The sequence below is a fragment of the Canis lupus genome, chromosome 18, assembly GCF_003254725.2.
Source record: "Canis lupus dingo isolate Sandy chromosome 18, ASM325472v2, whole genome shotgun sequence".
Lineage (NCBI taxonomy): Eukaryota > Metazoa > Chordata > Mammalia > Carnivora > Canidae > Canis > Canis lupus.
In genome coordinates, this window is record NC_064260.1 from 37949678 (window position 1) to 37966443 (window position 16766).

A 16766-nucleotide genomic window follows, 5' to 3' on the forward strand; every position below is an offset into this window, starting at 1 on the left:
AGACAGAATATTAATTCCTTTAAAATATTGTATGTTGTAGCTCAGAATGAAATGTGCTAACAAAAGGCATATATATTTATTTAAAAACTTCTGTGATGGGGATCCCTGGGTGGCTCAGCGGTTTAGAGCTTGCCTTTGGCCCATAGTGGGATCCTGGAGTCCTGGGATTGAGTCCCACTTCAGGCTCCTGGCATGGAGCCTGCTTCTCCCTCTGCCTGTCTCTCTCTCTCTCTCTCTCTCTCTCTCTCTCTCCTTATCTCATGAATAAATAAATAAAATCTTAAAAACAACTTCTGTGATATGTTGGGGCACCTGGATGGCTAAGTTGGTTAAGTGTCTGACTCAGGTCATGATCTCAGGATCATGAGATTGAGCCCCGAGCTGGGTGTGGAGTCTGCTTAAGATTCTTTCACTCTCCCCTTCTGCCTCTCTCTCTTTCTCTCTCTCAAAAAAATTATATCATGTATTACTTCATTTTGGACTTTTTTCACCATTTTAAAACAATTTTTTTCTTATTCAAGTATAATTAACATTAGTTATATTTGTTCCAAGTGTAAAATATATTGGTTCAACAATTTTATACATTTCTCTGTGCTCATCAAGGTAATGTATTCTTAGTCCTCATTTTGGACTCTGAAAAATTTTCAACTATGGAAATAAATAATGTCAGATATAAATCAATATTCTAATATTTAAAATGGTTATTTTAACGTTTTTACTAAAAATTAGTCATACTACATTCAACTCCTTTAACAAACTCCCCACTGCTGTGTGTATGTGCACATATAAGATTCTTGCATATGTTTCTATTCACAGGTTTGTGTATGTCATGCTTTACACTGGAGACTTGCATTGCCATATGGTAGAAAAATAATTAAAAAAATAATTAATATATAATTAATAAAGTTTACTACAAGCGGAGCCCCCAAATTCTTAAGGTTCTCCTTGGCCATCCTCCTTCAGATATCACATATTTGGACATATATTTTCCCTTCAAGATGATAGATTTTTGAACAAGAAATGGTATCACCTCAGTAATTTAGGCGCAGTGCATCATCAAAGGTGGTCATTGCATGTTGGATATCTGAGAACAATGGCACAGGCCATCATGAATCCTATAATATTAAGAGGTAAAGCCTGCAGACAATTTCGCCTTCTCAACCACCTTCTTGAATGCATTTTTAACCTCCTTGTTTCTCAAGCTATAGACTAGGGGATTCAGCATGGGGATGACCATAGAATAGAACACAGATACGATTTTGTCTGTGTCCATGGAATGGCTGGAGTTGGGCTGTAAGTACATGAAGATGACTGTCCCATAGAAGATGGACACTGCAGTGAGGTGGGAAGCACAGGTGGATAGAGCCTTCTGATATCCGTCAGCTGTGTGCATCTTCAGGATGGTGATAAATATGAACAGATAGGAAATCAAGATAATGAGGAGAGCAAAAAAGATGTTGAAGCTTGCTACAACAACAAGAACCAGCTCACTGACATATCTATCAGAGCAAGAGAGAGCCATGACTACTGGCACATCACAGAAAAAGTGATGGACTAGATTGGACATGCAAAAAGAGAGACTGAATGTGTCATGAATGTGAATGGAGGCATTCAGAAAACCACAGAGGTAGGAGCCTATGGCCAAATGAGCGCATACACTTGTTGTCATGGTAGTGGTGTAATGGAGGGGTTTGCACACTGCTGTGTAGCGGTCATAAGCCATTGAGGCCAATAGGAAATTTTCCACAGTGGCTAAGGCTACAAAAAAGAACATTTGAGCAGCACATGCATTGTAGGAGATGACCTGATCCTTATAAGTAATCCAGCCATGACTTTGGGAGTGACAGCTGTAGAGTAACCAAAGTCAACCAGAGACAGGTTACTAAGGAAAAAGTACATGGGAGTGTGGAGACGAGAGTCCAAGAGAATCAGCACCACCATGCCCAGGTTCCCAGCCAGAGTGATGAGGTAAATGAGGGTGAACATGATAAAGAGGGGGATCTGGAGCTCCGGAGCATTAGTTAGTCCCAGCAGGATGAATTCAGTCACTTCTGTGTTGTTCCTCATCGACGCTGTTGGGAATCACAGGATGCCCTGTAGGGATGAGAAATAAATGAAGAAAAAGCAAACAAGCAATTGAAGTGAAATTGAAAGAGCTACATAAAAAGATGATAGATAGATAGATAGATAGATAGATAGATAGATAGATGATAGATGTGCATGATTTCCTTATACCAATCATTCTTTTTTTTGAATGTTCATTCTTTATTATATACATTTATATACAATATCATAAACATTTTTTCAAGTGAATATAGAACATGGAACATTTTTCATGAGAACAAATTTCTCAATGCATTGCAAGCAACTGAAATCAACAATACTGTTAAAAACAAAACAAAAGGCCCAAAGTGGAGTCATTTCTGCTAAGAACCAAGTTACCAAGTCAAGTTTTACCTTAATTATATTTTTGACCTCCCCAGAAGTGTAATCTTGGACAAGTCAGTCAGGAGCTACCTGATCAGCACTAGTGAAGTAGTCTACCTGGTAGACCCCTGCAATTCCCCTAAAGGAAAGCAATCTTTCTACAACAAATCCACTTTTTGCTAGTATAACTTTCTTGTTTTTGCTCCTTTCTGCCTATAGGCCTTTCATTTTGTATAATTCCTTGGAGCTCCTTTCTATCTGCTAAATGGGATGCTGACTGATTCATGCATGACTCAATGAATAAAGTCAATAAGATCTTCAATATTTACTCAGTTGAATTTTGATTTTTAACAGTATATTCCTCAATAACAGTGAAATTATGCTAACAATTTAAATATATATAATATATATACTATAGAAAAATTTTAAATAATTTTGAAATTAGGCAATACAGTTTCAACTTTTATTTTTTTATTTTTTTTAATAAAATAATTTTTTATTGGTGTTCAATTTACCAACATACAGAATAACACCCAGTGCTCATCCCATCAAGTGTCCCCCTCAGTGCCCGTCACCCACTCACCCCCACCCCCCTGCCCTCTTCCCCTTCTACCACCCTTAGTTCGTTTCCCAGAGTTAGGAGTCTTTATGTTCTGTCTCCCTTTCTGATATTTCCCACACATTTCTTCTCCCTTCCCTTATATTCCCTTTCACTATTATTTATATTCCCCAAATGAATGAGAACATACACTGTTTGTCCTTCTCTGATTGACTTACTTCACTCAGCATAATACCCTCCAGTTCCATCCACGTTGAAGCAAATGGTGGGTATTTGTCGTTTCTAATGGCTGAGTAATATTCCATTGTATACATAAACCACATCTTCTTTATCCATTCATCTTTTGATGGACACCGAGGCTCCTTCCACAGTTTGGCTCTTGTGGACATTGCTGCTATAAACATCGGGGTGCAGGTGTCCTGGTGTTTCATTGCATCTGAATCTTTGGGGTAAATCCCCAACAGTGCAATTGCTGGGTCTTAGGGCAGGTCTATTTTTAACTCTTTGAGGAACCTCCACACAGTTTTCCAGAGTGGCTGCACCAGTTCACATTAAAGGCATTCAAATTGGCAAAGAAGAAGTCAAACTCTCCCTCTTTGCCGATGACATGATACTCTACATAGAAAACCCAAAAGCCTCCACCCCAAGATTGCTAGAACTCATACAGCAGTTTGGTAGCGTGGCAGGATACAAAATCAGTGCCCAGAAATCAATGGCATTTCTATACACTAACAATGAGACTGAAGAAAGAGAAATTAAGGTGTCAATCCCATTTACAATTGCACCCAAAAGCATAAGATACCTAGGAATAAACCTAACCAAAGAGGTAAAGGATCTATACCCTAAAAACTATAGAACACTTCTGAAAGAAATTGAGGAAGACACAAAGAGATGGAAAAATATTCCATGCTCATGGATTGGCAGAATTAATATTGTGAAAATGTCAATGTTACCCAGGGCAATTTACACATTTAATGCAATCCCTATCAAAATACCATGGACTTTCTTCAGAGAGTTAGAACAAATTATTTTAAGATTTGTGTGGAATCAGAAAAGACCCCTGAATAGCAGGGGGAATTTTAAAAAAGAAAACCATATCTGGAGGCATCACAATGCCAGATTTCAGGTTGTACTACAAAGCTGTGGTCATCAAGACAGTGTGGTACTGGCACAAAAACAGACACATAGATCAATGGAACAGAACAGAGAACCCAGAAGTGGACCCTGAACTTTATGGTCAACTAATATTCGATAAAGGAGGAAAGACTATCCATTGGAAGAAAGACAGTCTCTTCAATAAATGGTGCTGGGAAAATTGGACATCCACGTGCAGAAGAATGAAACTAGACCACTCCCTTGCACCATACACAAAGATAAACTCAAAATGAATGAAAGATCTAAATGTGAGACAAGATTCTATCAAAATCCTAGAGGAGAACACAGGCAACACCCTTTCTGAACTTGGCCACAGTATACCAATCATTCTTACTTCAAATCATTCAGAACTCAAGTGTGAGCTTGGCACAAAATTTAATCCATGAATTATCTATATAGTTTCACATTGCTGACACAAAGATCTCTGTGGATCATCTCCCATCTTCTAAATTTTGTAAATTTTTAAGCTGAGGCACAGCAAAAGGAATGTCTTGACCAAGAAGGCAGGTCTGGAATCAAATATATCTCACATTTCAGTTCCATGATTCATTAAATGTTTACACTTGTATGTTGCTCTAGACAGAAACTACTCTAAACACTATGTGTATATACATTCATTTTTTCAACAACCCTATGATAGACTGGTTATTACTCCCATTTAACTTATGAAGCATGGAGATTATGTCATGTATTTATGTTTTACGACATTATACTTCCAATGCCAGGTTTTATACCCAAGAGTGTTTCTTCAGTCCACTTAATATTTTAAAAATTGAATTTGGCTCATTTCACAATTACTCAGTGTCTCCATTGTCCCAAACTCAGTGTTTGGGGCTTTATACTTAAGTAACTGAGGCATATAAGCAGAGTGGATGTTGGGGAGTAACTGGAGCAGTAGGGGCATATACAACCAGCAGAGGCGATTCAGAGAGCAAGGCACAGTGTCTGGTGTAGAGCTTGGGCTCTAGCAAGAGGTGCACATCAGCTTTATCGTTGACTACCCAAGGATCATTGTTCCAGCCTCAGTACCCAGTGTTTTTCCATATACAGAATGAAGAAGATTGTCATGAGATCTACCTCAAGTATTGTTGGGAGAATAAAGAGATAATGCATAATAAACAAAGAGCAAGATGCTGGGTGGTTAGCATGGCCTGATACAGGTTAGCTGTAGCATTATTTTTAGGATGGAATGATAGTCCTTATGTTTGTTTAAGAAAAGTGGGTGGTGACATACAGGGATTCAAGGGGGTTGAGTTATGTATGAAGTCTTGTAGCCTCTCTTTTATTTCCTTGTTCTTACACACTTGGTCCACTGATTATTTGGTCCCCTCCACTGGTCTTCAGTCTGTCTGTCCTCTGCCAGCTTGAGTGACTGTTCTAGCCATTGCAAAGGAGCCATTCTTTTACTTAATTTCTTTCTTAAAATCCATATTTTAGTATGATGCAAAGAATGTCCTTCTGCAACTCATTCTTCCTCTCATTACTCTCATCTCACAGTTGAATCACCAGGATCAAGGGTTGAAAAGTCCTGATTTGTTGGCTGCCTTTAGCCTGCAAGTCTGTTTTGGTAGTGAGTTCCATATTTAACATTCTTTTTATGTGATATGTTCTTGTGTAGGAAAGTGTCTTAAATCTTTCTAATTTGAATCTGAAGCCTTTAGAAAAACATTTACCTTTGCTAATCATTCTCTACCAATGTCCTTCTGCTTCTTCCATCTTCCCTTTATAAGCTCAGTCCCTAATATATATATATAAATAAATAAGTATATATAAATATAAAATAAATATATTTATTTATATAAATATATATTTATATAAATAAATATATATTTATATATATTTCCTTTATGCATATCTGTACATATATATTTATGCATGTGAAAACTCGTATTTCATTTCACTTCATGGTAATATTGTGACGTAAATAGAATTATTATCCCACGTTACCATTAAGAGAACTGAGCATTTGAGGAGTTATATATAAAGCTCTACAATTACACAGCTCAGATGAGGAAGATTCAAAATTCAAATCCAGCTGTGACCAAATCAGCCTTATCATCATCATTTGTAGATGTGCTAGTAATAATAGTAAGAATGACATTCTGTGGGAAAGATTACATGGAGTTTGGATCTGGTTAACTTAATAATAACACTTTTGTAGTTTATAGAAAGGTCATTTCACTGTCTTCTGTGTTTTTCAATCTCCAGTGAGAGGACAGAGATTGCAAGTAAGTTGAATTTAAAACTTAGTGAATAAGAGCATCACTCATCTCTTTTGTTTGGCTGATCTTTTTAAGTCTTTAAAAAGCAGCATGATGATATTCCATAAGTATTACTAAACTCCCTACTGATGGAAGTTTTGATATTTAAATCCCAGCCTCAGCTCACTGCTTTAGAAATAATGTTCAACTCATCCATCTCTGTGCTCAAATAATTCATAGTAGGTGGAGCTGCCCCATGGATTTTGCATGAATTATACTTCTCACTAAGTGTATATTTGCAAAGACATGGATGGAACTAGAGGATGTTATGCTAAGCAAAATAAGCCAGTTAGAGAAAGGACAAGTGCCATATGATTTCACTCATATGGAATTTAAGAAACAAAACAGATGAACATAGGGGAAGGGAAGGAAAAATAAAATAAGATAAAAATAGAGACCAAAAAAAAAGGGAGACACACCATAAGAGGCTCTTAAGCAAAGAGGGTTTGTAGGGAACAAACAGGGTCACTGAACGGAAGTGGGTGGGGGGATGGTGTCCCTGGGTGATGGACATTAAGGAGGGCAATTGATGTAATGAGCACTGGGTGTTATATGTAATTGATGAATCACTAAATTTTACCCCTGTAACTAATAATACACTATACTTTAACTAAATTGAATTTAAATAAAGAATATATATATAGCTTACCTTGCTGCTGGAAAGAAGGAACAGGTAATCCTGAAGAGTGAGTCTGAATCAGACTTTTCACCATGGAATAATGCATATATACTGTTAGAGTTGTTCACTATCAGGTACTAGTCAAAATATTCCAAGACCTCTAAGGCAGGTAAAGGTGGAGGAAAGATTCCAACAGGGAATCAAACCTGATCCATGTCCTGAATCCACCATTAATTCTTACTATGTTTTTGAAGGAGTCACTTGTCTTCTCTTTACTTGTAAAATAAAGAATAAAATGACATCTCCCACATGATTCACAGAATTGTGTATGTGAGAAGCAAAGGAAGGAAGCTCTATAAAACACCTTGCTGAGGAGTTATTACTTTAAAGTCAGTTAATAGAATTTTTCATGTTGAGATGTTTTCCCTGCCCATGACCACAAGCTTGAAGCAAATTCTCAAGTCCAGGGTCAAGAAGGAAGGTCTGCATGTACTAACAACCATTAACAGTCAAAGGAATAAATGATGGCCAAAGGGGCTCAGCACATGGTCTGATCCCTCTTAAAATGTTGTCATGCTGAGTCATGTTGGGATTTCAAGGACTAATTCATGTAATCAGGAGGGAGTTATCTAGACAGGAGTTCTCTGCACATGTCCCCCACAAGGGGACCTGCAGCTCTCATCCATCTCTCAGGGAGAAGCAATTAAACAGCCTGCAGGGATATAACAGGATATGATCTGGGTGCACATATCACTTGTTACTTCTTAATTTTTCATTTTAATTTCTAATTTTTTTTAATTTTTAATTTCCCCATTTTCTAATTAAAGTGAAATTTACAATCATATCCTTAGTTTCTATTGTATCAATCTAAGAGTTTGGTCACATTTACAAGGTCATGTAACCACTAGCATGATCGTGATATAGAAGAGTTCTATCATCTAAACCAAACCCTCAAGCTTCTTTGTGGTCAACCCCTTCTCCCACCTGCCACCCCTGGCAACCACTACACTGCTTTTGTCCATGTAATTTTGTCTTTGCAAGAATGTCCTATAAATTGAATCCCAGTGTGTGTAGATTTGTGTCTAGATTCCTTCCCTTAGCATGGTGTGTCTAAGATTCATCCATATTGTTACCTGTATTAATTTCCCAGGACTGGAGGGTATTATGCTGAGTGAAATAAGTCAATCGGAGAAGGACAAACATTATATGGTCTCATTCATTTGGGGAATATAAATAATAGTGAAAGGGACTAGAAGGGAAGGAAGAAGAAATGGGTAGGAAATATCAGAAGGGGAGACAGAACGTGAAGACTCCTAACTCTGGGAAACGAACTAGGGGTGGTGGAAGGGGAGGGCGGGGGGTGGGGGTGAATGGGTGACGGGCACTTGACGGGATGAACACTGGGTGTTATTCTGTATGTTGGCAAATTGAACACCAATAAAAATAAATTTATTATTAAAAAAATTTCCCAGGACTGCCACAAAAAAGTAACACAAAATGGGTGGCTTCAATGGCAGAAATTTATTGTTTCACATTTTTGGTCCTAGGAGTCTGCGGTCAATGTGTTGATTGGTTGGTTCTGCTGGTGGCTTGTGAATTCTGTAAGGAAGACTTTGTTTCACATCTGTCTCTGAGCATCTGGGTGATGTGCTGGCATTCTTTGGCATTCAGGGTTCTGCTACACCACCCGACCTTTATCTTCATTTTCGCATGGTGTTCCCCCCTCATGCCTGTGTCTGTCCAAATTTCCCCCTTTTTTTATGATAGTCACAGAGAGAGAGAGAGAGAGAGAGAGAGAGAGAGGCAGAGACATAGGCAGAGGGAGAAGCAGGCTCCATGCACCGGGAGCCTGATGTGGGATTCGATCCCGGGTCTCCAGGATCGCGCCCTGGGCCAAAGGCAGGCGCCAAACCGCTTTGCCACCGAGGAATCCCCAAATTTCCCTTTTTAAAGGGACGTGAGTCCTATTAGATTTGGGGCCCATCCTACCCCAGTATGACCCCATTGTAAGGAATTAAACCTCCAACTATCCTGTTGCCAAATAAGATCACATTCTGAAGTACTGATGTTAGAACTTCAACAAATGAGACATTGAACTGGATTTTGGACTTCTCTTAAGAGCATTTTGTTACTTTTATCTTTAAATCTGTCCTTCTTTATGAAAGCGTGGATTTTGACTTTCTGATCCTCTATCCTGATTATCTTACTCTCTGGTCCTTTGTTTACATGCTCAGTGGCTTGGCAGGACTAATTCTGCAAAGTGTATTTTCCCTGAACTATGCAAGCTCTGATGTCCTGGCTCTAATTTTTTTTTTTCTTATTTATCTTTTACCCTGCATTCCTATGGGTTGCTCTTGGATCCTCATGCACCATTTACACATCAAAAATTATCCTTAAAGCCTCTTAATCAGGTAGACACCAATCTTCAAATTTTACCATTGGATGTTTGTATGAGTTGGATACTGCTTTCACAGTTCAGGGACATTATAATTTTGCCCCTCGTTTAGCCAAAGACTAGTTCCTCAGAAGTTTTCCTTCCTGTGACTCCTGTGACAGTGTGGCCATGGGATTGCACAGCATTTTCCAGACCAACAGGGATAAGCATGACTTTATTTTTTTAAGAGTACTTCTTTAGAGTCATGCCTGGATTACAGTAGCTTATTTTTTAGCCAGTGTTTGGTCAAATGTTTTGCCTCATGTGTGCTTAGGATTCAAGGCCCTTTGCTAATGGATCACTGTGTGATTTAGTCATGCTTCCACATTTTCCCCACTTTCTGCTTTTATGGCTGTTCAGTGGATGCAGTGTAGGGCATGTATAGAAGCTTCAGGACCCTCAGACGTGGGGTAATTTTAGAAGGATTCTTCTTTTTTTCCAAAGATTTTATTTCTTTATTCATGAGAGACACAAAGAGAGAGGCAGAGACAGAAGTAGGCTCCCCATGGGGAGCCTGAAGTGGGACTCTATCCCAGGACCTGGGACCATGCCCAACCCGAAGGCAGATGCCCAACCACTGAGCCATGATTCTTCTTGACTCTCTCTTGCTCTCATTCTCTTTGAGTCTACTGGCTGCTCCACCATTTTACTTTTTGCTACTAGTATCATGAAATTTTCCAAACCCTTTTAATTGCTCATCACTGAATCCTCCACAGTTTTCCATAAGAGTTTTCCATAACTCTTAGACATGAACTTCTCACGTGCTCTAAGTAGAGTCAGTCACTTCAGGCAAAGCTTTTGGAGTTCTATGACTGCCTAATCCCCTGGATAGAAACTCTGTGCCACTGTACCAGAACTGGGGGGAAACTGGTATCCTGACAGTAAGTGCTGGTGGGAAAACCATAGTCTTAGATTTCTTGACTTGCCCCTCCCAATGTAGAATCACTGCCCAACAAAAAAATTGAGGCAGAGGCCACTGGGTCCCCAAATTCCCAACCTTCTATATGTTGGGCAACATCTTTACCCCACAAACTGAATGGGAGATATCATCCCCTGCCAGCCCATCCTTGAGCAATGGGAACAGTGCTTCGGCAGTAGGTGCCTGGGGGGGATGAGAGATGCTGTTGTTCTGTCCCTCATCAAGTGATCCTGTAGCAAACACTGGAATATGGAGCTAGAAAGTCCCCCTGCCTTCTTAGACATGCTTTTCTGGAATAGAACTTCTACACAGAGCTGAGGAAGGTGATGGACATGGATCATGGCTTAAATGCCACAGATGATGTTCTTAGCAAGATTGAACAGATCTCAAATAAATATTTCTCCATTTGTTTTATGTCCTTAAGACAAGTTTAAAGGATTTCAAATTGTTGGTTTTTTTTAAATAACAAATTTCACCTGTTATGCTGTTGTTTCACTGAAAAGAAGGTCTGTTGAGCCCTTAGTATGCAGTCTAGAGAGCTCACTGCTAAAATTATTTTTCATAAATTTTTATTGCTGGAATTGTTTAGGATTTACACAAAAATTTCAAAGACAGAGCCAAGAACTCCTGTGTAAATCACTCACCTACTTTCCCTTAAAATTTTGCATCTACTATTATTTTAATTAGTGTTAAATTTTATCATCTTATATTATTGTGCTGCATTTTTAAAGACAAGGAATCCAACATTGGTACTTACTGTTAACTGAAGTCCAGAGTTTATTTAATTTCACTACTTTTCCCACTAATGTCCTCCCCACTCCCAACCCTTTGGTCAGAATCCAATCTTGGATACCACAGAAACAAATAAAAATTTTATTATATTAAGCCATAATCTAGCAGTGTGTTACCAACAATGTGTTATTCACACAGACATTATTTATTTATTTTTAACAGTTTCAAGTTTTTGTTGACATTCTAGTTGGCTAACATACAGTTTAATATCAGTTTTAGGGTAGAATTTAGTGATTCATCACTTACACACAATACCCAGTTGCTCGTCACATGTGCTCTCCTTAATGTCCATTACCTATTTTACCCATCCCCCACCTATCTCCGCTCCAACAACCCTCAGTGTATTCTCTATAGTTAAAATGTTTTGGGATCCCTGGGTGGCGCAGCGGTTTGGCGCCTGCCTTTGGCCCAGGGCGTGATCCTGGAGACCCGGGATCGAATCCCACGTCGGGCTCCCTGCATGGAGCCTGCTTCTCCCTCTGCCTGTGTCTCTGCCCCCTCTCTGTGACTATCATAAATAAATAAAAATTAAAAAAAATGTTTTATGGTTTGCCTCTCTTTTTCCTCTATGTTCATCTGTTTTGTTTCCTAAGCTCCATATATGAGTGAAGTCATATGGTATTCATTTTCTCTGACTTATTTTGCTACATAAATACACTCTAGCTCCATCCACATCATTGCAAATGGCAAGATCTCATCCTTTTTATAGTTGAGTAATATTCCATTGTATACACATACCACATCTTCTTTATCCATTCATCAGTCTATGGATATTTGTGCTTTTTCTATAATTTGACTATTGTGATAATCCTCCTATAAATATTGGGATGCATATGTCCCTTAAAATCACATATATTATTAAGTTAAAAGAGAAAGGTATGGGAGTATGAAGAAAAATAAATAAAGCAATCTTAGGGAGTTACATCTAGAAAATAATGCAGGGTGTGGTGACTAAAATATGGGAGCAAACTGATAAGAAATGTCCAAGTGTTTTAAAGAACTGCATCTGTAGGAAGGCTCTGCCTTCCTTAAAAAAGTCTTAAGTCATCTGTGGTAATTAAAAATTGCATGAGTGAAAGTAAACAGATGATTTTCCTCAAGGAGAGTAGACCCTTCAGCACCACTTCAGGAGTTGTAAATAAAGAATAATGGGTAAGAAAGCAACTTCCAAAAATTTAAACCAGGTTTTAAGAAAAATAATAGCAAGTACAGATCTTCATAAAAAGAAAAACCAAGATCTAAAAAAGTATCCACCGTCCTCATAGTTGAGGGGATCTTTTAATGGCAACTCAGCAAAGTTCTGGAATTGACATTTCTGCCTTTCTTCACTTTTATGAATGAGTTTGGGGTTTTCCTTACTATCTTTACTCTATTTCAATATTATATATTGGATGTGCATATGAGATTGGATGTGCTAAATGAAGTTTTCTTCTTAGTTCATAAGGTGTTGGGTCAAAGGACCCACATTTGAAGTGGGTGGAGGGGACAAATATATTCCTTCAATATACTGAGAATTGAGCTTCTATACTCACTATAACCAGTGGAATTTCAGATTCTCCCTCCCAGGAATTTTTATTGGAACTCTAAAAAGCCTTTATGTCCTTAATGTATTCAGAAGTGTTCAGCCCAGTCCCCTAGCACCTCACTCCATTATCATCAAGAAACAGATCTATCCTGTGAGTGACACTGTCTTGATGCTTGAGACAGACTCCCTTCCTCTAGTAGTTATTTATTTTCTTTGTATAATGAGACCACAGAAAATTTTATTCTACCTCGATAGAAGAAATGTGCCCCAATTCTCCAGCCTCTCCAGTAACCCCAAACTCAAATACTACCAGGAATGTATGAGGACTCTCATTTCGCTTCAGCTGATCAAAGATCATTCACTTATTTGAATGCACCCATCCAACTGTATGTGAACTGGTGTCTCATTTGGGTTTTAATATTTATGATTAATTATATTTTCTATATTTTCATGTGATTATTAGCAGTCTTATTCTTTCTTTGTTAAAATGTCTTCTCAGATCTTTCCCCACTTTTTAATTGAAATGTTTCTCATAATTGATTTGTAAGGTTTCTATATTCCCAAAATAAACTAAATCAGATATTGGATTTGTAAACATTTTCTCCCAAATTTGTTTTTGTATTTTATTAATGGTGTTTCTTGATATAGAAAAGAATTAAATTTTGATGCAGTTAAAATTGTCACTCCAAAATTGCTACTTGTTCCTTTATTATATAACTTTCATCTATTTATTGATATTCTTTATTAAATGAATCACTGGCACCATATTTTCCTTTCCTTGTTTTCTTCAGTTCTTTGAACATATCTGAACTTCCTCAGGGAGTTTCTATCACTGCTTTTCCCTTTATTTGGGTCGTATTTTCCTTTTTATTTTCATGCCTCATAGTTTTAGTTTTGCTAAAAACGTGGACACTTCAGATAATAAAGTCTAGAAACTCTGAATTCTGGCCATCCCAGGAGCTGTTGCTTGATACTCATTTTTGATTGATCAAACTATCTTGAGTCTGTTTCCCTGCTGTGTGCATCCAGTAAAGTTGCAACTCTTTTTTTAAAAAAACCTTGCTTTTATTTATAAGCCTGGGATGTTAAGGGTAGCCACTGTATCAGTGGTCAGCCAATGGTGTGTCGGAAGTCTCTCTTAGACTCATTTTGATGGAAGGTCCTGTATCTGGTTTGGGGAATATAGTCAAAGTTTGGGCAAGTTGAGAAATCTTCCGTGGCTTTTGCTTTCTTCTTGGGTGGGATCATAAGATCAGTTGGGGATGAGTAATTGACATCTGCTCTGTTTTACCTCCATGCTTACAGTGTTGATCATGTGCATAGTCAGGAATATGGCAGAGCTTTTCAAAGCCCACATGGCTGTTTAATTTCCTAAATATCCCTTTTAAATGTTTGACTTGTCCCTTATTTTCCCCAAACAGTATTACAGCTCTTGGCAGCTGGGATTTATCCTTCTGCAGTAGTCCTGCCAAATGCTGTTGTGGGGCTAATGGACTTCTCTTAGCTCCATAAGCAATCTAATTTCTCAATGGCCATAGAACTCTCACTCGCTCTTCATTGTCAGGAATAATCTACCCTGGCACAGACTGTACTAAGGGTTGACAATGATGTGAAGAAATGGAGATTATTTTTTTTAATTTTTTAAATTTATTTATGATAGTCACAGAGAGAGAGAGAGGGCACAGAGACACAGGCAGAGGGAGAAGCAGGCTCCATGCACCGGGAGCCCGATGTGGGATTCGATCCCGGGTCTCCAGGATCGCGCCCTGGGCCAAAGGCAGGCGCCAAACCGCTGCGCCACCCAGGGATCCCAGAAATGGAGATTATTGTGCACTACCAATGGAAATGCAAAATGGTTCATTACTCAAAAAAAAAAAAAAAAAAAAAAAAAACCTTTGGCCATATCTTACGAGGTTAAACATGAACTTGCCATATCAGTTTACAATCTAACCTCAAGGTATTTATTCAAGCCCACGTTCATACATAGTTCTGTATGCAAATGTTTATGGCAGATTTAACTGCAATCAATACAAACTAGAAATAAATAATGTGCTTCGATCCATGTAATGGAATGCTACATGAAAATGAAATTACTGACACATGCAACAAATGGATGGATCTCACATATGCATTATGCTGAATGAAACCAGCCAGACTCAAAAAAATTAGATAGTTTGACCTCATTTAGATGATATTTCTTCCATAGGAATAGTCATAAGGACAAAATCAGTTCCAGGATCAAGGGTGGCAGGGGAACTGCAAAGGAACACAGGGTATTTTAGGGGGCAAATGGGACTACTATTCTTTGTTTTGATTGTGTTGGTGGTTTTACCATCATACATATTTGTCCAAACTCTTAGGGATATGCACTAAAATGCATGAAATTTTCTGTAAATAAATTTTATACCTAAACTGAAAAAAAGGAAGAAATGGCAACAAATAATGTGAATACATCTGTGTGTTTGCGCAACAAAGCTAGATATTTGCAGGCAATTTAATTGCTTCTTCATTAAGTAGTAGGAGAAGGACCCATAGCTGTCTTCACAGGGGCCCATTCCCCTGAGGTCTCCAGGCCGCTAAAACTCCTTTCTGGTTTTCATCATTATCTTTTAAAATCCCAACGTAGTTTTTCTGTTTGCCATCATTTTGAAAAGAACAGACTATATACTAAGCTGTGTTAGTAATTTATTTACCCATGTGAATGTGAATAGTTGTTACTACATGTGCTGGCCGTCCCTCAAATTGTGGATTTTCTGTAAGTCTGCAATCATGGACAGAAAACCCCCAGGATGAAAATTATATTGAATGCAGTTAGAATGGTAACCCTTTTCTGAGGTTTTTAAATAGCATTTTTATTCACTATTCACAGCCACAGTTCTGTGAATTATGCCCATGTGTTAATAATTCTCTATTTCACAAACAAAGAAACTACATTTGGTATGAGGTAAGTGACAATTCTAAGAGCACTTTTTGATTATTGCCCAAGAGGGAACTTCTGCAACTGTACTGATATATTCTTCCCTGGCAGAGTTTCAGATTAATGACTAAAAATTCAGGTTATCCAGCACATGTCTTCAAGGGGCAGGTAAGTAAGCTTTTGTCTTCCATAGACAATTTTAGTGAGAAGTGTAATACATGTAAAAGAGCAGTGAAGCTGATGCTATGAGTTATTTGTGCTCAAAATACGATGTCATGAACATTTTTCTGAATCAGTTGGGACTTTATGTCCAATTATAAAATCCTTCCCTTAGAAGGAAGTTCAATGGCACTCATGAAACACTATGTTATGTTCTTAAAGAGGATGGGCAAAGACATAGCATGGGTGACACTCTGGTTGAACAGGTGGTAATTTCCTACCATTTAGTATCTTACCCTGTCATTATAGGGGATCCTCATGAGCAAAGTTTGAATTGGCAGTTCTTTAGAGTCCAGAAGGATCTTCATAATATTATTTAAATCTGCACTCCCCTTTAATATTCTTTTTTAAACTTTTTATCTTATTTTATTTTTGGTTTCAGGGGTAGAATTTAGTGATTTTTCAATTGCATATAACACCCAGTGTTCATTACATCAAGTGCCCTGCTTAATGCTCATCATTCACTTACCCCAACCCCTCATCCCCACCCTTCAAGCAATCTTCTGTTCATTTCCTAGAGTTCAGTGTCTTTTATGATTTGCCTCCCTCTCAATTTTCATCTTGTTTTATTTTTCCTTCCTTTCCCCTATGTTCTTCTGTTTTGTTTCTTAAATTCCACATATGGGTGAAATGATATGGTATATATCTTCCTCTGACTATTTCGCTTAGCATAATACTCCTTTAATATTTTTTTACCCCCATATCTCACCCTTTTCATATCTGGAAAAGTTGGCAGAACAGTCATTAAGAGGATAGGTTGTAAAATTAATCATAGATACATTTGAATCTTGAATCTGCTTCATATTAGACATGTAATTTTAGGAAGTAAATTTTGTCTTTCTTATCTGTAAAATAGTGACAACAGTGCCAAATTTTAATGTTGTTATGAAGATTAAGTGAAACATATCAATATCTGAATATATAATTCCCTTATCAGTG

At 37.9% G+C, this 16766-nt stretch overlaps 1 pseudogene; it reads right to left on the reverse strand.

Moving 5' to 3' along the window:
- Window positions 1–1123: 1123 nt before the first annotated feature.
- LOC112663716 (olfactory receptor 5B3-like) lies at window positions 1124–2067 on the reverse strand (annotated as a pseudogene).
- Between the last annotated feature and the right edge of the window lie 14699 nt (window positions 2068–16766).